Here is a 24,881-nt window from a genome sequence, read left to right as displayed (position 1 = left end):
ACTACTCACAACAATAGACCATTAATGTTGATGCACCATTCAAATCAAACACTGATCTGTATCTTAGCTGCTTATTGCTTTATATACTGAACAATCAAAAATATTTATTTCAACCTCTCAGATACTGGTTCCAATTATTCAAAGCTTGTGTAGTGGCTCTTGAATTTCATCCACTCTATTGAAGCCTTTCAATGTTTCATAGCTTTCAATGAGATCCCCTCCTTATTCTTTTGAATTCTAGAGAGTACAGGCCCAGACTATCAATTGACTCCAACATCTTCCCAACCACTGAGGTCACATTAACTGGCCTATACTTCTCTTTCTTCTGCTTCTCTCCCTCTTGAAGAGTGCAGTGACAGTTGCAATTTTCCAGTCCTCCGGAACCATGCTAGAATCTAGAAATATCATTACTAATGCCACAATAATCTCTTCACCCACCTCTTACAGTACCCTGGGGTGCAGACCATCTGGTTCCAGTGCTTTATCTACTTCTAGACTTTTCAGTTTCCTAAGCATTTTCTTCCTAGTAATGGCAATTTCACACTGTCTTCTGACACTCTCGAACATCCAGAATATGGCTAGTGTCTTTCACAGTCAAGACTGATACAAAATACATATTCAGTTTATCTGCCATTTCTTTGTTCCCCATTACTTTGTTCCCCATTACTTTTCCCCATTACTTTAGCATCATTTTCCAGCGGTCTGATATCTACTCTCACCTATCTTATACTTTTTAATTTTGGTATCCTCTTTAATATTATTGGCTAGCTTACCTTCATATTCCATCTTTTCCTCTTTATAACTTTTTGGTTGCCTTCTGTTGGTTTTTAAAAGCTTCCCAATTCACTAATTTTGCAATAATTTTTGTTTTATTATATGCCCACTCTTTGGCTTTTATGCTAGCTTTCACTTTCCCTGACAGCCATGGATGTGTCATCCTGCCTCTTCTTTGGGATGTATCTATCCTGTGCCTTCCGAATTGCCTCCAGAAATTCCAGCCATTGCAGCCCTGTCGGCATCCCTGCTAGTGTCCCCTTCCAATCAAGCTTCTCTCTCATGCCTCTATAATTCTGTTGACTCCACTGCAATGCTGATACATCTGACTTTAGCTTCCACTTCTCCAACTGCAGGGTTAGTTCTATAATTTTATGATCACTGCCTACCCAAGGGCTCCTTTACCTTAAGCTCTCTAATCAATTCCAGTTCATTGCAGGATAGCATAACAGCTGATCCCCTTGTGGGCTCAACCACGATCTGCTCTAAAAAGCCACCCTGTGGGCATTCGACAAATTCCCCCTCTTGGATCGAGCACCTACCAGATTTTTCCAATCTACCTACATATTGAAAACCCCCATGACTATCATAACATTGCTCTTTTGACAACCCTTTTCTATCTCCCTTTGTAATTTGTAGCACACATCCTGACTCCCGTTCAGTAGCCCGGATACAACAACCATCAGGGTCTTCAACCCTTACAGTTTTTTTTAGCTCTACCCACAAGGTTTCTACACCTCCCAGTTCAATGTCACCTCTTTCTAAGGATTTGATATCATGTTTTAATCAACACAGCCACCCACCCCACCCCTTCTGCCTAACTGCCTGTTCTTTCAAAACAACGTTCTTGGACATTAAGCTCCCAGCTATAATCTGAGACCCAGCCATGACTCACTGATGCCCACTACTTCATACCTGCCAATCTCTAACTGAGCTAAAATTTCATCTACCTTATTCTGTATACTGTGTGCAGTCAAATATAACACCTTCAGTCCTGTATATTGCAACTCATCCCACTGAATGCAATTTGCCCTATTATCAGTCTGTCCTTGCTAGCAACCTCACTATACTACACTCTGCCTCTGTTTGTAAACCAACTGCCCCATCCTCAGCTGTCACTCCAGTTCCTATCCCCCTGCCAAATTTGTTTAAACCATCCCGAGCAGCTCGAGCAAACCTGCCCGCAAGGATATTGGTCCCCCTTGGGTTCAGGCATAACCTGTCCCTTTTGTACAAGTCATACCTTCCCCAGAAGAGAGCCCAATAACCCAGAAATCTGAACACCTACACCTTGCACCAGTTCCTCAGCCATGCAATTATATGATAAATGCTCCTATTCTTACCCTCACAGGCATGTGCATAAGCAGCAATCCACAGGTTATTAGCATGGTGGTCCTAGTTTTCAGTTTTCTACCTAGCTCCCTAACATCCTTCCTCAGGACTTGTTCACTTTCCTACCTATGTCATTGGTCCCAATATATACTAAGACTTCTGGCTATTCACCCTTCTTTAAAATGCCATGGACCTAATCTGAGACATTCTTGAACCTGGCATCAAGGAGACAACGTACCATCCAGGTGTCTACCACACCCACAGAATCTTGACTCTATTCCTCTACGGAATCTCCTATAACTATAGTAGTCTTCACCTCTCTTCAAAGATTCAAGGTATATTTATCAAAGAAGGTATATATTATATAACCTTAAAGGCAGCTGCAAGATGCCCGAAAGAACCCAATAAGAAAAAAAAACAACCCCCAATGCACACAGGGAAAACCACATGGAGACTCCGGACTGGCTGCCCATTTCCCTGCTTTCTCCTGACAGGCAGGCAGTTACTTGCCTCCTGCAACCTCAGGATGACCATCTCCTGTAGTTCCTGAATCTATCATTTCCTCAGTCTCCCATATGAACCGAAGCTCATCAAGCTGCAGCTCCAGTTCCTTAACACATTCGTTGAGGAACTAATCTCACAATTCAACACTCAAGTTCTGATGTTATTCTGTCGAATCTGCAATACAATACCCAAAACTGATTGTAGCTTCCCTGGTGGGGTCTGGATAAGACTTCTTCGCAAAAAGAAATGCAATCTTTTTGAATTTATGCTTCACTTAAAAAAAATCATAAACAACTGTGCAATAGCTTGTGGTGATGATTAAATGAAACCCAAATCATTTTGCTCTTCTGTCATTCATTAAAAAAATATTCAAAATTGCATTCATTAGAGGAACCCTGATAGTAAACCTATTACAAAGATAAAATGCACTTCACAATCTACAATATTAATATATAACTTTTTTTAGATCAGAAGCCTCAAAACAGAAACCCAAAGACTAAATAATATTATTGAGGAGCAAGTGAGAAACTCAAAGGTTCATGATAATTAAGTACCATGGCTGTATTAAGTGAATTAAGAATTATCAAATCTTTCTGCCACTGTCCTTCAATAAATTAGACCTTTGGGAATCCCAACACAGTACAGGCAGAATTCACTTCCATAAATTAGTCACGTTGCACACTGCTGTTTTGAGCTGTTAGAAATTTTACTCCAGTTTACACAGCTGTGATGCATCAACATACTGGTGTCAGGCTGAGAGTTCTCCCTCAATACTGGTGCATTGACTAACAGAAATGCTCGGATTTCAGACAACCAGAATCTTGTCACGTGACATCACCAGCAATACATTGAAGGCTTTACAGCCAAGTACAATTCCTGCCAACATTTTGGATTATCCATTTCAAGCAAGGGTTTAGAGATAGAAGTTGCTTACGTAAACTTGGCATATTGTAATTACAGCTTTCCAAAATAATTAAACTATTCCATTCTAATTTTTAATTCCAACCTTTTCTTTCAAAATATGGCTTCTCAATTGCAGTAAATTATAATTAAAACTCTCCCAACTCTACAACTCTTATTTCTACACCTTGATCCAGGCATGTTGTGCACCTCTAATTTTACAAACATTATTTTCACCAGCACCTCGGGAACTCCATGTCTTGACTTCTCCATAACATGACCTCTCACTTCAAAGAGGCTCCTTAATAGAGAGTCCTTTGACTCAGTTTTTGGTCAGCTGTCCAAATGTGACTTGATATCAAGTTTTTGTTTGAAGGAATGTGGATAACATTTAGAATTAGGCATATTCATAGAGCATCGCAGCATAGAAACAGGCCCTTTGCCCCATCTAGTCAATGCCAAACTATTATTCTGCCTAGTCCCATTGGCCTGCACCAAAACCTTAAGCCCTTCATACCTCTCCCAACCACACTTCTCTTAAAAGTTAAAACTGAACCCACATCCACCACTTCCACTGACTGTCCTGCCCATCCTGCAAATGTTACAATTAAACCCACATCCATCACTTCCTCTGGAAGCTCAATTCACACTCACACCACTCTCTGAATGATGTAGTTCCCACTTAGATTTCATGATTAGAAGGAAGCATTGGCAGTCACTGATAGTGATCACTAAAAGAAAACAAAACTCTATTTAAATTTATGATAACAAAATCCAATTACCCAAACTCTTTAAAACCATTGAAAAATATTTTTAAAACACCATGATATTTGGACTTGAACAGACTAAGTTCCCACAGACAAAAACCTAATAATAACCAGATGATCTGTAATAACAAATTAGGCTGATGAATATTAGGCAGGGCATCTGAGAGAACTCATAAAATATGTTCTTATTCCAATAATGCTACAAGATTACTTGCAGTAATTTCGCACCTAAAGACAGCCTTTTCCAACAGTCCACAACCTACACAGTGGTGGCACTGGAACCATCACCAAATACCATGTACTCCAATCCCTAGATTGAGCCCCACCAACCCAAAAGTGAAAAAGTTGCTACCAAGATAGAAGATGTGGCAAGACCAGAAGACATTAGTGTAGAATTAGACCATTCGACCCACTGAGTCTGCTCTGCCTTTCTATCACTACTGATTTATTCTCTCTCTCAATTGCATTCTCCTGACTTCTCCCTGCAACCTTTGACACCCTGATGAATCAAGAACCTCTCAACCTCCACTTTAAATATATCCAATGACTTGGCCTCTATAGTCATCTGTGACAATGAGTTCCACAGATTCACCACCCTCAGGTTATTCTAAAGGGTCATCCTTGTATTTTGAGGCTGTGTCCTCTAGCAAAAGACTATTCCACTATTGTAAGCATCCTCTCCAAGCCACTCCATATAGGCCTCTCAATATTGGATAGGTTTCAATGAGATTCTCCCTCCCCCCCCCCCACCAACCAATCTTCTAAACTCCATCAAGTACAGGCCCAGAGACATCATTAACCCTTTCAATTCCTGAGACAACCAATGGAATATAGTTCTATTTATTGAGGAAAAAAAATAGTAGTGGTTATGCAAATCATCTTGAACTTGACATGAACAGGAAAGAAACTGCTTGTGTCAAAACACAATCTCATCACTGGTCTGTTTTAACATGAAACCTGCATGGTGCTCCAGTTTCCACCCACATTCCAAAGACGTGCAGGTTAGGGTTAGTATGTTGTGGGCACGCTATATCGGTATCAGAAGCATGGCAACATTTGCTGGGTGCCGCCAACACATTCTTGATTGTTGACACAAAAACAGCATTTCACTGTATGTTTTGATGTACATACAACAAATAAAGCTCATCTATAAATTAAACAGCAATACAAACAAAATGTTGGAGGAACCCAACAGGGCAGCCAGTATCTATAGAAATGAACAGACTGTTGACGTTTCGGGCTGAGACTTCTCATCAGGACTAAGGAGGAAAGGAGGAATATGCCAGAATTAAAAGGTGAGGGTGGGGGGGGGGAGTGAAGGGAAAGAAGCTAGCTGAAAGGTAATAGTGGAGCCAGGTAGGTGGCAAAAATCAAGTGCTGAAGAAGAAAGAATCTGTTAGAGGAGAAAGAAATGGGAGGGGACTCAGGAAAATAATATACAGGTGAGAAGAGGTAAGAGTGGGGAATAGAGGTAGCAGGGGGTCATTTATTTACCAGAAGTTAGAGAAATCGATGTTCATGCCATCAGGTTGGAGGCTACCCAGATGAAAAATAAGGTGTTGCTCCTCCACCCTGAGCATGGCCTAATCTTGGCACAAGAGAAGGCGATGTACTGACATGTCTGCCTGGGAACGGGAATTAAAATGTTTGGCCACTGGGAAGTCCTGCTTGTGGCGGATGGTGCAAAGGTGCTCGACGAAGCAGTCCCCCAATTTACAACAGGTAAATTAAATCATTTAAATATTTGTAACAAGTTATTATAAGAATGATATGACGGCCATAAAAAACAACTGGTATTTGGCAAATATTGTTATCAATAGCTAAGGGCGCCTGTTAGATGGGCCAGAAGGTGCAAGCCAATGTTGCAGCTCGAGAAAACCCTGGTTAAACCACACTTGGAATGCTGTGTTCAGTTCTGTTTGCCTCATTACAGAAGGACGTGGATGTGGCGCAGTGGAAATTTACCAGGATGCTGTCGGGATTAGAGGGCATGTCCTATGAGGCTAGGTTGAGCAAGTTTGTGTTTTTCACTTTGGAACGAAGAAGGGTAAGATGTGACTTCATATAGCTGTGCAAGATAATAAGAAGCTTAGATCCAGAGGAAAGGCAGAAATAGCTAATACCAGGCAGCATAATTTTAAAGTGATTGGAGGGAAGTATCGGGGTGGGGTGTCCAAGGCAAGTTTTTATTTAAAAAAAAGAGTGGTAGGTTTGTGAAACACACTGCTCTAAAGTGGAGACAGAGACAGATAAAATAGAGAGGCTTAACAGACTCTTTGTTAGACACATGGATCATAGAAAAATGGATGCCTACTTGGAAGGGGAGGGTTTGTCTCCTGACTTGGAATAAGCCCCCCCCCACACCAAACAAACAACATGTCTTAAATATGTCCTGATGAAGGGTCTTGACTCTCAACATCGACTGTCCATATATGTTGCCTGACATGCTGAGTTCCTCTAGCATTTTGTGTGTATTGCTCTGGATTTCCACCATCTGCAGAATCACTCGCGTTTGTGACTGAAATATGATTAGTTTGTCATCATCACATTCACAGATTGTGGTATCTTTCTCAATTTTCTCAAATTAGCTTCTGATTTTTTTCTCTACAGCAGCAGAAATATTTCAAAAGTTTATTTCAAAAATATACAGTACTCATCACAGTATACAAAAAAAACTGGGAGATGTCTTTCTTTCGATTCATTGCATTAATTTATTAAATTCTCCTACATAAACACAAGAGATTCTACAGATCATAGATAAGAGAAATTCTGCAGATATGACACACACAAAATGCTGGAGGAGCTCAGCAGATCAGGCAGCATCTATGGAGATGAATAAACAATCAATGTTTCAGGCCAAGACACTTCTTCAGGACTGGAAAAGAAGGGGAGAAAGTAGGGGGAGGTGAAGGAGGAAAGGTAAAGAGGTGAAGAGGAAGGAATCTGATAAGAGGGGAGAGATGACCATAGGAGAAAGGGAAGGGCAGGGAAAGACCCAGGGGAAAGTGGTAGGCAGGTGAGAAGAGGTAAGAGGCCAACGTGGAGAATAGAAGAGGGGAGGGAACTTTTTCCACCGGAAGGAGAAATCAATATTTATGCCAACAGGTTGGAGGCTACCCAGACAGAATATAAAGTGCTGCTCCTACACCCTGAGGGTGGCCTCATCATGGCACAAGTAGAGGCCTTGAACCGACATGTCGGAATGGGAATCAGAATTAAAGCATGTGGCAACCGGGATGTTTCACTTTTGGTGAATGATGTGGAAGTGCTTGAGAAGCAGTCCCCCCAGATTACAGCGGGTCTCACCAATGTAGAGGAAGCTGTATCGGACCCCAACAGATTCACAGGCGAAATGTTACCTCATTAGGAAAGACTTCTGGGGCCCGAATGGAGGTGAGGGAAGAGGTGAATAGACAGGTGTAGCACTTAGGCCAGTTGCAGGGTTAAGTGCCGGGGGGGGGGGGGGGGGGGGAGGAGATTGATAGGTAGGGACAAAACGACAAGAGAATCACAGAGGGAGTGACCCCTGTGGAAAGCGGAGAGAGGTAAAGATATGCTTGGTGGTAGGATTTTAGGATTTTTTTTGGAGATGGTGGAAGTTGCAGTGAACTTTATGTTGGATGAAGAGGCTCATGGGGTGGCAGGTAAAGATAAGAGGAAATCTATCACCATTAAGGCTGCAGGGTCATGGTCTGAGCATGAACATTTGGGAAAGGCAGCATCAATGGTGGAGGATGGAAAACCCTGTTCTTTGAAGGAGGAAAACAACTCTGATGTCCTGGAAAGGAAAGCCGTATCCTGGGAACAGATGCGGCGGAGATGAAGGAACTGAGAAAAGGGGATAGCAATTTTACAGGAGACAGGTTGGGAAGAGGTATAGCACAGATAACTGTGGAAATCAGTAGGTTTATAAAGGATGTTGGTCAACAGTTTGTCTCCAGAGATGGAGGCAGAGTGATCAAGAGGAGGGAGGTATCAGAAATGGATCAAGTGAATGTAAGGGGAGGGTGGAAGCAGGAGGCAAAGCGGATGAAATTGAAGAGCTCAGCATACGTGCCTAAAGCAACACCAATGCCGTTGTCAATGTAACCGAGGAAGAGTTGGGGAGCATTACCAGGAAAGGTGAAGAACATGGACTGTTCTGTGTAGTTAATGAAAAGGCTGTGGCCCATGTGGGTGCCTATCGGGTCTAGAGAAAGTGGGAAGAGCTGTAGGAAAAATTGTTTTGGGTGAGGATCAGTTCTGCCAGAAAGAGAAGAGTGTGGTTCTTTTATTGAGAAAGAAGCAGAGCTTTAAGGACTTCTTGATGGAGGGGGGGGGGGGGAGATTAGAAGTGTAGAGGATAAGGAGTTCCATGGTGAAAATGAGGCTGTCAGGGCCAGGGAATCAAGAGTTAGTGAGGAGATCGAGAGCATGAGAAGTGTAGGTGGGAAGAGGATACAATCGAGTCAAGGTATGAATACATGTTCAGTGGGGCAGGAGCAGACAGAGAGAGTGGAGAGTCAGGTTTGTGGATCTTGGGTAGGAGGTAGAAGCGAGCAGACCGGGGCAAGGGAATCATGAGTTTGGCACCAATTGTCTGGAGTTCTCCTGAGTGAATGAAGTCAGTGATGGTATGGGAGATAGTTTTTCCGATGGTCTGGAGTGGGGTCCTTTTCAAGGGGTAGGTTTGAGTGGCTGTCTGAGAATTACCGCCTGGTACAGGTCAATCCGCCACACCACAACAGCACCCCCTTTGTCTGCAGATTTGATGGTAAGGTTGGGATTGGTACGGAAAGAGTGGAGGGCAATGCGTTCAGAAGATTCAAAGAGGGGTAGATTCTACAGATGCTAGAAATATAGAGTGACACACACAAAATTCTGGAGGAATTTAGCAGACTAGGCAGTATCTATGGAAAGGAATAAAAGCCAACGTTTCAATCTGAGATCCTTCATCAGGACTGGAAAGGAATGGGGAAGAAGCTAGAATAAGGGGTGCGGGGAGTAATAGGTAAAACCAGATGAGGGGGAAGGCATGTGTGTGAGGAGGGGGTATGAAGTGAGAAGCTAGGACGATATACAGTAGGTAAAAAAGGTAAAGGGCTGACGGAGGAATCTGATAGGACCAATAAGATATAGGAGCAGAATAAGGCCATTTGACCCATCAGTTCTATTCTGCCATTTCATTACAGCTGATCCAACTTTTTTCTCAGCCCCAGTCTCCTGCCTCTTCCCCATATCCCCTCATGCCCTGACCAATCAAGAATCTATCAGCCGCTGCCTTAAATATACATGAAGACTTAGCCTCCACGGCTACCTGTAGCAAAGAATTCCAAAGATTTAGCACTCTCTGGCTAAAGAAATTCCTCATCTCTGTTTGAAAAGGACACCCCTCTATCCCCCCATAGGAAGCATCCTCTCCACATCCATTCTATCAAGCCATTTCACTATTCAACAGGTTTCAATCAGGTCTCACCTCATTCTTCTGAATTCTAGTGAACAGAGGCCCAGAGAGGAGAGAATTGGAGAAAAGGAGGTGAACACCATTCACATTCCTCAAAGCACCTGTGAATCATCTGAGAGGCTGTTACACAGGACCCACCCCTCAGTGCTCAGTAGTAGTAGGACCTTAGACTGTGGTCCATCACCACAAGGTCTTTGCAGGGGTACTGCTATACCCTGAAATGCCAGTTGGCAGCATTCACTTATAGGCAAAAGTGCTTAGTGGGCTGTAAAACACCAAGTGGAATTCTTCGGAAGGATGTCTCACAGCTGGCAATCCAATACTTTCGTTATTTTTTTGGAACTCAATTCCCAGACAGCAGTGACAGATGAGCCAAGGCACAGAATAGCTTTCACCGACGATGTAGGAGGAATTCAGACACACTGACACTACGGTCCTTGAGCAACACACACACACACACACACACACACACACACACAGACACAACACTGGAGGGACTTAGTGGGTCAGACAGGATTTATGGGGGCGGGTAATAGACAGTCAATGCTCTGGGCTAAGACCAGTCCACTGAACTGGACTGCTATCCTCTACATAGCATTCACAGCGCAGAAATACTTTGCCCAGTGATCCACATTCATGTTATGCTGCACAATCAGCATATGTTTCTGCTGCTTCCTCTGGCTTCAGACTCCCAAAAGCTCCATTTTCTCAATGCTCTCTAGGTAGATTAGTTCTGAACAGTGCTGATGAAGGGTCTTGGCCTGCAATGTCAACTGTTTAATCCCCTCCTGACGTGCTGAGCTGCCCCAGCATTTTGTGTGTGTTGTTCTGAACACATCACTGGCTTTACGTTCACATTTATTCATTTAGAGATACAGAATGCTAACAGGCCATATTGGCTTAACAAGCCCACACCATCCAATTACACTTTGGTTCTGTTCCTCCTCCCACACCCCCTCACTGTGACAATGCAGGAACAGAAACACAAGGCGCCCTTCCCCATTCGATAACACATGCTAATGTTACACAGCTACTGGCCCATCAGCCTAGAGTCCACACTGACAATCAAGTGCCCATTCACACTTGCTCTAATTCTCAATTTATTTAAGTTCCGGTTAGTTTTCCCTTACCCCTTCTCTCCTCTTCCATTCCCCACTCTGGTTCCCCTCTTAACACTTCTCTTCTCCTCACCTGCCTATCACAGCCCTCTAGTGCCCCTCCTCCTTCCCTTTCTCCATGGTCCACGGTCCTCTCTAATCAAATTCCTTCTTCTTCAGCCCTTTACCTTTTCTACCTATCACCTTCCAGCTTTTCACTTCATACCCCACTCCACCCACCTATCTTCACCACACCTGATTAAACCAAGCTTCTACTCCTTCTCCTCCTCCTCCTCAACAACTTCTTATTCTGGCTTTTTCCCCTCTTCCTTTCCAGACCTGATGAAGGGTCTCGACCTGAAACATTGACTTTATTCTCCTCCATAGATACTGTCTGACCTGCTCAGTTCCTCCAGCATTTTGTGTGTGTTGCTCCCCATTTACACTAACAGTTTTTCTGTTCATATTCCTCATGACCAATCATTTATCACTTCCCTGCACTAAGTCCATTTACCCAGCCTATCAAACCAGAAGTCTCTTTTCTATGTAGCCTCCTGCCTGATGAGAGTGGGACTGGCATCCGTGCCAGGGGACCACCAGACACAAAAACAGTTACTTTCCCCGAGCAGGACAGCTGATCAACACCTCCACCCACTAACCCACCCCTTCACTACTTTATCATTTCCTGTCAGTCACCTATGTACAGACACACTCCTGTGCCTAGCTCACTTTACAGACATACAATCAATGTATACAAGTTACCCTACATATTTATATTTATTGTATTATTTATTTATCTATCTTAAGTGGGGGGTTTTTGTGCTGCATGGAATCCAGAGTAACAATTATTTCATTCTCCTTTACACTTGCGTACTGGACATGACATTAAACAATCTTGAATTGAATTCTGGAATTCTATTACTCTCACGATTCTGCTACCTCACTTCTGAATCATGCCCCTCGTGTCACGACACTAGAATTGGGCAATGACACTTTGACAAAAATAAATTTCTATTATCCATCTGCTAGCTGGCTTATGTATACAAGCGTACTTGCTCATTCAACGCATTGATTTCACGATTTGACATTGAACATTTTTTATTTGTACAGCTGCGAAATGCTGTACGAGTTGATTGGCAGTTACCTTAGTAAAATAACAACACATTCCTCCCCAATTAACTTTTAACACACGCTGGTTAGCTGGTATCTGGAGGTTTGCGAACATTTGAACATACTATGCAACATATTTTTGTTGTCCGTAACGCCACATCTAACAGGAAACTACACTCCTGAAACGATCATATTCCCCAACCAAAAAGCCAATTATGAAGAAAACCATTTGGGCTTGCGTGCCATTTAACTAAGAGCTGATCGCAAACTAAAAACATACATCTGATTTCTTGTTTGTTTTAAATCGTCATTAACACAACAGAATCTGGGAAACAATTCAACGATTGACGGACCAACACACAGACAGGCGAGAACGGCTGGCGAGCTTTACCTGAAGGTGGAAATGGCCAGGCCCCAAGCGGGTGAACATGACAAGGAGACAGGGTGCATTTTACAGGCGTACGAGGTTAAGTACCCCTTCTGGCAGGAAACCCGGCGCAACATTGTATCGGATTTGTTGCAATAAACAAACCCCGAGGTAGCGACTTCCAGCTGTTTTTGCCCGTTGTCCCTAAAAGGCCTGTGTCCAGAAAGCAGGACCGGTTCACTCTCCCCTCTCTGGTGCTGCCCGCCGCACAGCCTAGCTTCACACAGTGTACAGAAAAAGAAAATTACTTACATTCTCCGGATCGCGTTGTTATTTTGTTTTCAAAAGGACATCTGGTCATTTGTTTTATATACCTCAATGTAATATCTAAGCTTGGCTGTGAACTAAATAAAAATACACATGAAGGAGAGCGGTGGTATGTGAGTACAGGAATCGCTGTGAGACTCAGCTCACCCGCATTGTTGAACCCATTCCACACACACACACACACCGGAGCATTGTGGGAGCCGCGGCCCGCCCGCCCCCTGCTGGCCTCACTGGCAATTGCGGCAGTTCGCCAGCAGTCGGCTGATACAACAGTAATTACCGAAAACGTGCTTGTTACACCTAAAGAAAGCTTCGTTCGGATCAACACATTTGCAAAAATCTTTATTCGCCATCTCAACCAATTGCCTTCTCCTTGCCTTCGGTCCTCATAAGACCAGGAACTGATTTGGATCCCAACAATTCTATGTATTTAAAGGTGTCTCCCTGATGCCCATTATCCCACGAATCTTGCCATAATCCCCTAATATTTAACCCCACCAACCCCTCAGCTGCTGATTTGCTAAATGGAAGGTCTATATCCATTGTTGAATTTTTAACAGCCTTCTTAGCTAAATAATCAGGCTGCTCGTTCCACCTCAACTACCTGCAGGGTCCCACAAGAAGATTTGAATAAGAAATAAAATTTGAAGATCTTCCAGCAGTAAATCTGTCCAACAGGTAGAAAGACCTGTTTTAAGACTAATCAAAACCGAAAAAGAATCTGAACAAATTACAACATTGTGAGGGCAAATTTCCTTCACCCATTGTAAGCTGAAAATGATGGCAACCAATTCTGCTATAGATACTGATAAAGAAGTTTCTGTATTGTTACCTGGAATTTAGGCACAAAACAGCCATGCCAACATTACCAGTTAAATTATCTTTTGACCCATCAGTAACATATTGACATATTAATGAACCAAAAGATTCTCAGACATATCACAATCCTGAGACTTCATTCATTAAATCATGTTACCTAAAATCAACTAAAGCCATTGGCAAAAACTAAGGTAGGGTTTCCAAGAAATACCAAGACATATTGCATAATCCAGCAAACCCAAATGCCTTGTGTGACAAGAATCCAGCCACCCAAATCCAAAAACTCTCTTCATGTGAGGTTCCCAACAGTCTTCCAACATACTAAATTGAATTGAATTGACTTTATTTCTCACATCCTTCACATACACGAAGAGTAAAAATCTTTACTTTTCCATCTAAATGTGCAATGTGCAATCATAGTAATTGATAATAATTTATAATAAATAGAACAGTCAAAGTAATATAGACTCAAATCAGTGTGAGTTCATCAGTCTGATGGCCTGGTGGAAGAAGCTGCCCCGGAGCCATTGGTCCTGGCTTTTAAGCTGCGGTACCACTTCTGGATGGTAGCAGCTGGAATAGATTATGGTTGGGATGGCTTGGGTCCCCAGTGATCCTACAGGCCCTTTTTACACACGTCTTTGTAAATGTCCTGAATCATAGGAAGTTGACATCAGGAGGGCACGGAGCGACCACTCCTCACTGAACATTGAGGGCTCCTTGGTAGCGATAGTCAAGAATACCAAATTTCTTGTTGTTCACCTGGTGGAGAATCTCACCTGGTCCCTCAACACCAGCTCCATAGCAAAGAAAGCCCAGCAGTGTCTCTACTTTCTGCGAAAGCTGAGGAAAGTCCATCTCCCACCCCTCATCCTCATCACATTCTACAGAGGTTGTATTGAGAATATCCTGAGCAGCTGCATCACTGCCTGTTTCGGAAATTGCACCATCTCGGATTCCAAGACCCTGCAGCGGATAGTCAACTGAGAAGATCATCAGGGTCTCTCTTCCTGCCATTAAGGATATTTACACTACACGCTGCATCCGCAAAGCAAACAGCATTATGAAGGACCCCACATACCCCTCATACAAACTCTTCTCCCTCCTGCCATCTGGGAAAAGGCACCAAAGCATTTGAGCTCTCTGGATGAGGTTTTGAGGTACTTGGAGACAAATGATAAAATAAGTCAAAGTCAGCATGTTTTCTGTAAAGGGAAATCTTACGTGACAAATCTGTTCAAGTTCTTCAAGGAAGTAGCAAAGGAGAGGTAGTGGATGTCATTTACTTGGATTTTTAGAAGGCATTTGATAAGGTGCCAGACATGAGTCTGCTGAACAAGAAAGGGAAGGTACTGGCATGGATAGGGAGGGGAATGGCTGACAGTGAGTGGGAATAAAAGTGGCCTTTTCTGCCAGTGACTAGTGGTGTTCCACAGGGGTCATGAATGGGACTGCTACTTTTCACATTGTTTGTCAAAGATTTGGATAGTGGAATTGATGGCTTTTGGCAAAGTTTGCGAATGATGCAAAGATAGGTGGAGGGTAGGTAGTGCTGAGGAAGCAATGTAATTGCAGTAGGGCCTAGACAAATTGGAAGAATTGGCAAAAATGTGGTGGATGGAGTACAGTTTTGGGAAGTGCATAACAATGATTTTGGTAAAAGGACTATTATCTAAATAGGGAGAAAATTCAAACATCAGAGGTTCAGAGGCACTTGGGAGTCCTCGTGCAAGACTCCCAGAAGTTGAATTTTGTGGTAAAGACAAATGCAATGTTGGCATTTATTTCAAGGGGAAGAGAATATAAAAACAAGGAGATAATGCTGAGCCTTTATAAGAGGTATGGGGTAGAGTGGGATCCAAGATCAGTCATGATGGGGCGGTGGAGCAGACCTTATGGGATGAATGGCCTTATTCTGCTCCTATGTCTTATGATCTAATTGTCTCAGAGACTGCAGAGCACCGAAGCACCCAAACGTTCTCCTAACTTCCAACTCACCTTGATGTTTCAATCTTCCTAATCATTTTACTCGTTGAACAATGGAAGCTTTAATCAAAGAGATGGAGTCGAACACTGGTTGGCGCTCCATCTCACAGCCTGCCCACCCTGAGGTTTGCACACACTGCCTTTGCCTCCTGGAAGCCTCTCAGAGACTGCGGAGCACTAGAACAACAAATCACAGGCTCCAATTGTTCCAGAATCACATCCAAGACAAAAACAAACATAAAAGACATAAAAGAAGTGAAATATACAGTATGGTTTCATGACTTATCCAGAAGATGTTGACCAAAGGAGCATTGCACGCCGGTGCCATCTTGACCTTGGTCTGTGGTAATGGTTTGATTGTAAAAGAATTCTTAGGTATTTCCCATCTTGTATGTCTTAATGATAGGAGGGGTATGAATTTGATGTTCATAATAGTTCTGAACTGCTATAGATTAATTTTGAACATTCTGGCTGAAGTGAGTGTGTGGGGTGTTATGACTGATGAAATATTGAGGAGTGATCATTTGTCTATATTTATAGGCTTGGGTTTGGATTTATACAGGGGACAGAAGACCACTTTTAGGAGGTGGAATTTTGGTAAAGTATATTGGGAGAAGTTTAAAGTTTTATGTGATGAATGTCTGACAAGGCTGAACATTGAGGATGATATGGAATTTTGTTTTGAAAGGTTATGTCATATTATTCATCAAACTGTGTAGGAAGTGATTTCTTTAAAAAGGGCACTAATAGGAGAAAGGCTGTTGCTTGGTGGACTAATGAGTGTTCAGAGGCGACTAGGAAGAGAAATAAGGCATTTAGGAAAGTTAAGATGTATCATTCTCCAAGTGACCTTATTAAGTATAAAAGTGCACAGGCCATGGTGAGGAAAGCAGTGAAGATTGTAGAAAAGGTTTACTGGAGGTTATATTGTATAGTATTGGAAGGGGTGTTAAACTTGGAGATGTTTGGGGAATGACTAAGAAAAAGGGGATCATTCATAGGGATAATAACATTACAGTATTGATTAAAGAAGGTTATATGAAAATTACTGAAATAGAGCAGGTTAAGTTACAGGCTGGTCATTTGCTGCAATTCATAATCAAGATAATTTAAGTGAAGAGGTTAAACAAAGAGGAACAGGTAAGGTCCTAAGTGAATATCCTGATGTGTTGGAAACCAGCTGTTAGCAATGATAGTATCAGTGAGTTTTCTTTCTGTGAATTTAAGAAGACTATTAATAGAGCAGCTCAGACTTCTCCAGGAAAGAATGGTATGTTATTGTATATTTAAACTGACAACTTTCTTGAGAAAATATTAAAATTTTTGATTCATATTTGGAGGTTTGGACATCTCTCCTTCTCATGGAAAATTACTAGTACCTATTCTATAACCTGGGAACCCTCCCCCCACCATTGGATCCTTCTAGATATAGACCAATATCATTAACATCTCATTTGTGTAAACTTATGGAACTTATGGTGATAGAGCATTTCAATTATATTTTGGAAAAGAAAGGTGATGTAGCGTTTAATCAGAGCGGATTTCGGAGGGGTAGAATGACTGGATTCAGTTTTATGTTTGGAAAATGATATTAGGAAAGCACAGGTAAATAAAGAAATTGTAATAGCTGTATGTTTTTACATTGAAAAAGCATATGATATGTTAAGAAAGGAAGGTCTTTTGATTAAATCGGGGAAATTAGGAATAAGAGGAAGGATATGTAATTTTTTTCCAAGTTTTTTTTATTTGGACAGTAAGGGTAGGTTAAGGTATATTCGGGCTTCTATGAGATAGAGAATGGGACCTCACAAGGCAGCCCTTTATTGTTTAATATTATGATTAAAATATTTTCTCCAAGATATGTACTGGGGTGGTTAAATCACTTTTTGCAGTTGATGGAGCTTTTTGGATCAGAGGTAGAAATTTCAATTTAACTGTATGTAGGATGCACTTCACAATTAATAAGGTTGAACAGTGGGCAGACAGACGGGGATTGAAGCTTTCAGTAGCTAAAGCACAAGTTATGTGTTTTACAAAGAGGATCAATTGACCTGCACTTAATTATGTGGTCAAACTTTTGGAGAAGTTTCAGTGGTGAGATTTTTCAGCATGTGGCTAAATAATAAGCTGACATAGAAGCACTATATCAGTAAAATAATTCATAAATGTAAAGGAGTATTAAATATTCACAGGAGCCCATGTGGGTATTCTTGTAGTGTTACAGGAAAAGCTCTGTTGACCATTTATATTTATTTAATTAGATCTGTGCTTGATTGTGGCTGTGTGGCTTATGAATCAGCTTCGTCTTCAAATTTAAAATGTTTGGATGACTATAGCTTTATGATGTACTGTGCTGCAGTAAGTCCATCTTCTGTTACAGCTTAACTGCTTGAAATAGGACAATTATCCTTACAGTTGCAGAAATTGATGTTAACATATTGGATTAATTTGAGGCGGCAAATAAATGATTACCTGCTTCAATTAATCCACCATTGTCCCTGTACCAAAAAAGACCAAGATAACATGCCTGGCGTCCTGTCACACTCACCTCAATAATAAGCCAAAGTTTTGAGAGGCTGATTAAGGATTACATCTGCAGCTTGCTACCACCCAAACTGGACTCCCTGCAATTTGTCTACCAACACAACCAATTGACAGATGACGCAACAGCCACTGTTCTACATACTGCCCTTATAGATCTGGAGAAGAAGTATGCTTATGTGAGAATGCTGTTCTTGCTCTACAGTTCAGCATTCAACACCATAGTTCCATCCAGGCTCGACAAGAAGCTCAGAGACCTCAGTCCTGACCCTACCTTGTGCAGCTGGATCCTGGACTTCTTGTCAGCAGATTGTAAGAGTGGGCTCCCTCACCTCCAACCCTCTGACTCTCAACACAGGAGCCCCTCGGGGCTGTGTACTGAGTCCCCTCCTTTACCCCCTGTATACCCTGACTGTATCGCCACCCACAGCTCTAATCTGCTGTGATTAGAGCACTCTACTGTGTGCCGACAACACTACTTTGATTGGCCTTGTCTCAAACAATAATGAGGTGGCCTACAGGGAAGAAGTCATCTCTCTGACACAGTGGTGTCAAGAAAAGAACCTCTCCTTCAATGTCGCAAAACTAAGGAGCTGGTTGTGGATTACAGGAGGAATGGAGACAGATTAACCCCTATTGACATCAATAGATCTGGGGTTGAGAGGGTAAACAGTCCAAGTCAGGATGCTCTCATTTGTGGCCCAAATCCTAAGAAAGTTCTTAGGATTTGGGGGCCCATACCATCTAGATTGAACTTCATTTCAACAACCTCCCGCCAACCCGCACTCACCCGAACCCTCCACTTTCAGTTCCTTTTCCAGATCCTCCCCACCACCTGAACCTGCACGATTTCCAAACACACCCACACTGTTTACAGTACAACTACAGCAGTAGCCTCAAAAAGGGGCAACCTCTCACCTCCCAGCTTCTCACTTCTTCGGCACACCTGTACAGCTGCTTGTTAATGCAATTATCTAAGTAGCCAATCAACTGGCAGCAACTTAATGTGTAAAAACATGCAGACATGGTCAAGAGTTTAATAGTTTTTCCAACCAAAATGGGGGAAGAAATGCAGCCCAATTCACTTTGACCATGGAATGATTGTTGGTGCCAGATGGGGTGGTTTGAGTATCGCAGAAACTGCTGACTCCTGGGATTTAAACACACAATAGTCTCTAGAGTTTAAAGAGAATGGTGCAAAAAACAAAAAAGAAAATCCAGTGAGTGACAGCTCTGTGGACGAAAGTGCCTTGTTAATGAGAGAGGTCAGAGGAAATGGCCAAACTGGTTCAAGCCTACAGGAAGGTGACAGTAACTCAAAAAGACATACATTACAAAGGTGACTTGCAGAAGAGCATCTCTGAAAGCACAGCATACCAAACCTTGAAGTGGATGGATACAGCAGCAGAAAACCACACTGGGTTCCACTCCTGTACCTAATAAAGTGGCCACTGAGTGTAGTTCAACAGATTTCTGAATATTGAAGTAGATAGATAGAAAGATACTTTATTGATCCTAAAGGAAATTACAGTGTCACAGTAACATTACAAGAACGCAGATATAAATATTAAAAGAGAAGTAGAAAGAATAAAAAAAATAGGTTGACTCATTATAGAGACTAATGGCCAAGGGAAAGAATGACCTCATATTGTGCTCTTTGGAGCAGTGCAGTTGTCTCAGTCTATTACTAAAAGTAATCCTTTGTTCAGCCAAGGAGTCATGCAGAGGGTGAGAAATGTTGTTCAGATTTGTCAGGATTTTCCATGGGGTCCTTTGTTCTGCCACAGCCTTCAGTGTGTCCAGTTTGACTCCTATAACAGAGCCAGCCTTTCTAATCAGTTTATTGAGCCTGTTGGCATCACCCATGTTGATGCCACTGCCCCAGCACACCACCGCATTACACGTTCTACCACAGACTGGTAGAACATCTGAAGGAGAGGCCTGTATATTCCAAAGGAACTCAGTCTCCTTAGGAAGTTGAGGAGACTCTGGCCCTTCTTGTAAACAGCCTCTGTGTTGGTGCTCCACTCAAATCAATCATCCAGGTGCACCCCAGGTCCTCGAAGGCCCTCATCATCAACAGTAACAGGGAGTAATGCAGGCTTGGTCTTCCTAAAGTCCATTATCATCTCCTTTGTCTTACCAATGTTGAGTTCCAGATGATTCAGCTTGCACCATTTGACAAAGTCCTCCACCAGTGCCCTGTATTCATCCTTCCCTCCTCTGTCTATACACCCAACTATTGCTGAGTTATCAGAGAATTTCTGCAGATGACTTGACTGTGTTGAATCTAAAGTTCGAGGTATATAGAGTAAACATGAAGGGAACCAATACAGTGCTGCTTATTGCCATGTCTGACACACAGCTCTGAAGCTGCACAAACTATGATCTGCCAGTCAGACATTTAATTATCCTGGATACAATGGAAGTGTCAACCTGCACTGAATGAAGCTTTTCCCCCAGCAATGAGGGCTGTATAGTATACTGAAGGCACTTAAGAAATCAAAAAACATGATCCTCACAGAGTTGTCCTGCTAATCTAAATGGGAGTAGGCTCTGTTCAGCAGGTAGATATCAGCATTGTTGACTCCAGGGGTTCGAGGGCTGATTTGATCAGGAGCTGGAAGTGAGCCAGTACCAGCTTCTCTACGGTCTTCATGATGTGTGAGTTCAGGGCCACTGGATGGCAGTCATTCAAGACTTTTGGTTGACCCTTCTTGGATACTGGGCCCACACATGATGTTTTCTACACAGTCAGGACCTTTTCCAGGCTGAGACTCAGATTGAAAATGTGCTGGAGAACTCCACACAGCTGCTCAGCACACTCCTTCAGGACCTTGGGGTTCACACCATCCAGTCCCAATGCTTTGCCGTGTCTGAGTTTCCCTAGAGCCCTTCTCATCTGCTTAATAGTGAAGGTGAGTCCATGATGACAGGGGAGTTGGTTGGTGGAAGGTGGGGGCTGGGTGAGGAAAGTTCGGGATGATAGGAGTTGGTATATGTTGTGGATGGTAGGTGCGGGGCAAGGAAGGGATGTAGAGAGTGGTAGCCTGTGTTGCTCATCCACATGTTGAGTTCAAGGGGTAAGGATGGAAGTGGGGAGACATTGGTGCTGAGGGAACACTAGGTGCCTCTGCACCTGGTCTGGAGTGCTGAAAGGGGTGAGAACAGGAGGGCAAACCTATTGAAGTATTGGTTTTATTCATTAGCCAATTCATGGCTGCATTCTGAGGCTCTACAACTAGGCTAATTGAAGCCATTGATGTTCTTCATGCCTCTCCACACCTCCCATGTGCTACTCTGCCCAAGCTTGTTCTCCAGCTCTCTCATACTCCTCCTTAGCCACCTCGATCTTCTCCCTTAGCTCCCTTTACATGTTTCAATTCCTCCCTGTCTCCTGATCTAAAGGCTCTCTTATTGTGGTTGTGAAGAGCCTTTAGATCACTGGTGACCCATGGTTTGTTGTTAGGGAAGCAGCGAACAGTCCTTGATGGCACTACAGTGTCTGCACAGAAGTAAACAAGGAATACGGAGATTGGTCAGGAAAATGGTGTGTCCCTAGATCAGACTTAGACTTATTGAATGGTGGTGCAAGTTTGAGGGACTGAACTACTTCTTTTGGCCCCTCCTTATGTTACTTCAAAATACCCTACAACTCGTGTTCTCAATATTTATTGCTTATTTATCTATCTATCTATCTATCTATCTATCTATTTATTTATTTATCTATCTAGTTATTTATTTATTTATTATTCTTTCCTTTTTGTATCTGTACAGCTTGTTGTCTTTTGCACATTGGTTGTTTGTCGATCTCTGGCGTGCAAGGTTCTCATTGATTCTATGGTGTTTCTTTCTACTGTTACATCCGTAGCCCCCTCCTTTGTGAGAATCGCCAGATCACTGTTGGGTTGGGTCAAGGGTCCCAGGAAATGGGAAAAGAGGCGTGCAGGCTGGCTCATTTCCCCGGCAATGTAAAGCTACAGGACATGGCCATTGTCTCTTGGAGACCAATTTGTGGATTGAGCTACTATACTACGTGAACACCCTCAGGCAAAGTGGGCTGGTTGAGGGAGAGAGTGCACACCCCCAACCTGATTGACATCTACGACCCTGCGAGTCAGGATAACAGAGGGTCTGTAGGAACAGTCCCTCAGACGCACCAGAAGAAACGTTAAGCAGCCACGTAACAGCAGGAAGTCATCTGAAGGAAGCCACGTGCATTCGATTCCGTAGCTGGAACCACGGAAAACAGCTTTTAGCTAACAACGGGGAAGCCCGCTCCCCTGACTCAACGGATTGGTATCTTAAAAGACCTGGGGCAAGTTTAAACCGCAGCGCTTTTAAACCCAACAACGCTGCAGCTTGAGCGAACTGATAGTGACTGTTATCTTTCCATCGGAGAATACATTATCCCCTAGACAACGATAGAGCTATTTCTTATTGGTTATTATTATACCCGCGCTTTGGACTTAGTATTGACGACATATATTATCTGTATGTTTGCATTAATCTTATTTTTGTGCCCTTTATCAATAAATACTTTTAAAAATAGTACCATCAGACTTCAACAGACCTCTCTATCTTTGCTGGTAAGTGATCCAGTTATGGGAGTTCATAACACTACTTACTACGAATGAGCACAAGAAAATGAATCTCAGGGTTGTATATGGTGACATACTGTATAAATACATTGATAATAAATTTACTTCAAACTTCAAACTATTTTGAAGGAGAATGGAGGAGTTGCCTACAGAGTCCTCAGTCAGCAATTAGTATTATGGACTATGTTTTCATTATCACTTTGTTGTTTGTGGAAGATTACTGTGTAAATTGGCTGTTGCACAAGTACTTCATGAGCTGATAAGAGTTTAGAGACATCCATTAAGAGATGTGAAAAGTGCTTTTTAAATGCAACTCTTTCGTTAATTTGTTTATGAACTCATTAATGCTTTTATTATATGTACTTAAAATATTAAAACATATTTCAGCATTCATTGGGACATTGGAAAGCAGAAAACTGAAGGTGCTAGAAATCAAATACAAAGAGAAAAGTTTGGAAACCCCTTGCTGACGGAACAGCATTTGACAGAGTATGGTCAGATTTAGATTTACTTTATTTATCGTAAATACGGTACATCAAAAGAGCCAGTGAAAAGCATTGTTTGTATGAACAACCAACACAACTTAAGGATGTGCTGGGGGCAGCCCACAAGCATCGTCACACATTCCAGTGGCAACTTATTTTCTTACTAAAGCCCATCACCACTTCTGTGGCGTAGACCGCTGACAGCAGCTCACAAAAGTTCTCTGTCCTGGGCCAGTCTTTCAATTGTCCCCAGGTTTAGCCCATCAAAAATCCTTCCTCTCCCGGGGATGAGGTCTTTGAAGTTCTACAAACACGAGGAAATCTGCAGATGCTGGAAATTCAAACAACAACACACACAAAATGCTGGTGGAACACAGCAGGCCAGGCAGCATCTATAGAAGTGCTGTCAATGTTTCAGGCTGAGACCCTTCATCAGGACTAACCAAAAGGAAAGATAGTAAGAGATTTGAAAGTAGTGGAGAGAGGGGGAAATGCAAAATGATAGGAGAAGACTGGAGGGGGTGGGATGAAGCTAAGAGCTGGAAAGGTGATTGGCGAAAGTGATACAGAGCTGGAGAAGGGAAAGGATCATGGGACGTGAGGCCTCGGGAGAAAGAGAGGGGTGGGGAACACCAGAGGGAGATGGAGAACAGGCAAACAACTAAATATGTCAGGGATGGGGTAAGAAGGGGAGGAGGGGCATTAACGGAAGTTAGAGAAGTCAATGTTCATGCCATCAGGTTGGAGGCTACCCAGCCAGTATATAAGGTGTTGTTCCTCCAACCTGAGTTTGGATTCATTTTGACAATAGAGGAGGCCATGGATAGACATATCAGAATGGGAATGGGACGTGGAATTAAAATGTGTGGCCACTGGGAGATCCTGCTGCCCTAACCCTTGACAATAAGTACTCCTGTTGTAGGGGAGCAACCTACCTGGGCGAAGCAGCAGTGGCCGTGCCTCTGGCACAGAGTCCAGCCCTGTGGCTCAGAAGGGTAGGGAAAAGAAGAGGAAGGCAGTAGTGATAGGGGACTCTATAGGGGTCAGACAGGCGATTCTGTGGATGAAACTCAGATGGTAGTTTGCCTCCCAGCTGCCAGGGTCCGGGATGTTTACTTATTTACTTATTGAGATACAGCCACTCTGGAGTTTGATTGATATCTTTTATCAATTATGGTATGGTCTGCACTGTTGTAACTACATGTTAACTATAACTATATGTAACTATGTGGTTTTGTGTAAGTCTTGTAGCTTTAGTTTTAGTTTTCGGTTTGTTGGGTGGTAGAGTTGGTCTCCTGACTTGGTGGGTCTGGGTAGTCTTGTTTTGTCTGGTAGATGTGGAGCTCCTTTCCGGGGAACGCACTAAGATGGTAGCGCGATATTAATACGCAGCAGCCTGTCCGGACTCTATACTTCAAACTAAATTTAATTTTTTGTCTACTCAACCTGTCGAATGCCAACTTCTTGAAAGTAAGAGTCACTTTTATATTCATGGTGACAAATCTGGTAAATTTCTAGCCAATCAGCTGAGGCGTTCCAAAGCCAAACAACATATTACAAAGATCCGGAAGGAGAATGGAGACTTTACATCAGATCATTTAGAAATTAATGACACATTTAAAAATTTTTATTCTCGACTTTATTCCTCTGAATCTCTGAATGAGAATATCTCTGTTGATCATTTTTTAAATAATCTGAATATTCCTTAGCTTTCATCTGATTTTAAAGCTAAACTTAATGCACCTATATCATCAGAAGAAATATCTTTTGCAATTTCTGCATTGTCTTCAGGGAAATCTCTGGGACCTGATGGGTTCCCCGTAGAATT

At 42.6% G+C, this 24,881-nt stretch overlaps 1 protein-coding gene across 1 annotated transcript in view; it reads right to left on the bottom strand.

The window, feature by feature from the left end:
* extl3 (exostosin-like glycosyltransferase 3) overlaps positions 1–12,814 on the bottom strand; it is a 69,430-nt gene extending 56,616 nt beyond the window's left edge. Inside the window, exon 1 of the mRNA XM_059982122.1 lies at positions 12,607–12,814. The gene's annotated coding sequence lies outside the window, so the exon portion shown is untranslated. The remainder of the gene's footprint in view (positions 1–12,606) is intronic.
* Between the last annotated feature and the right edge of the window lie 12,067 nt (positions 12,815–24,881).

This window comes from Hypanus sabinus, chromosome 10 (assembly GCF_030144855.1).
Source record: "Hypanus sabinus isolate sHypSab1 chromosome 10, sHypSab1.hap1, whole genome shotgun sequence".
Classification (NCBI taxonomy): Eukaryota; Metazoa; Chordata; class Chondrichthyes; order Myliobatiformes; family Dasyatidae; genus Hypanus; species Hypanus sabinus.
Note: the sequence above shows the minus strand (reverse complement) of the source record. Positions and strands in the feature narration are given on the sequence as shown.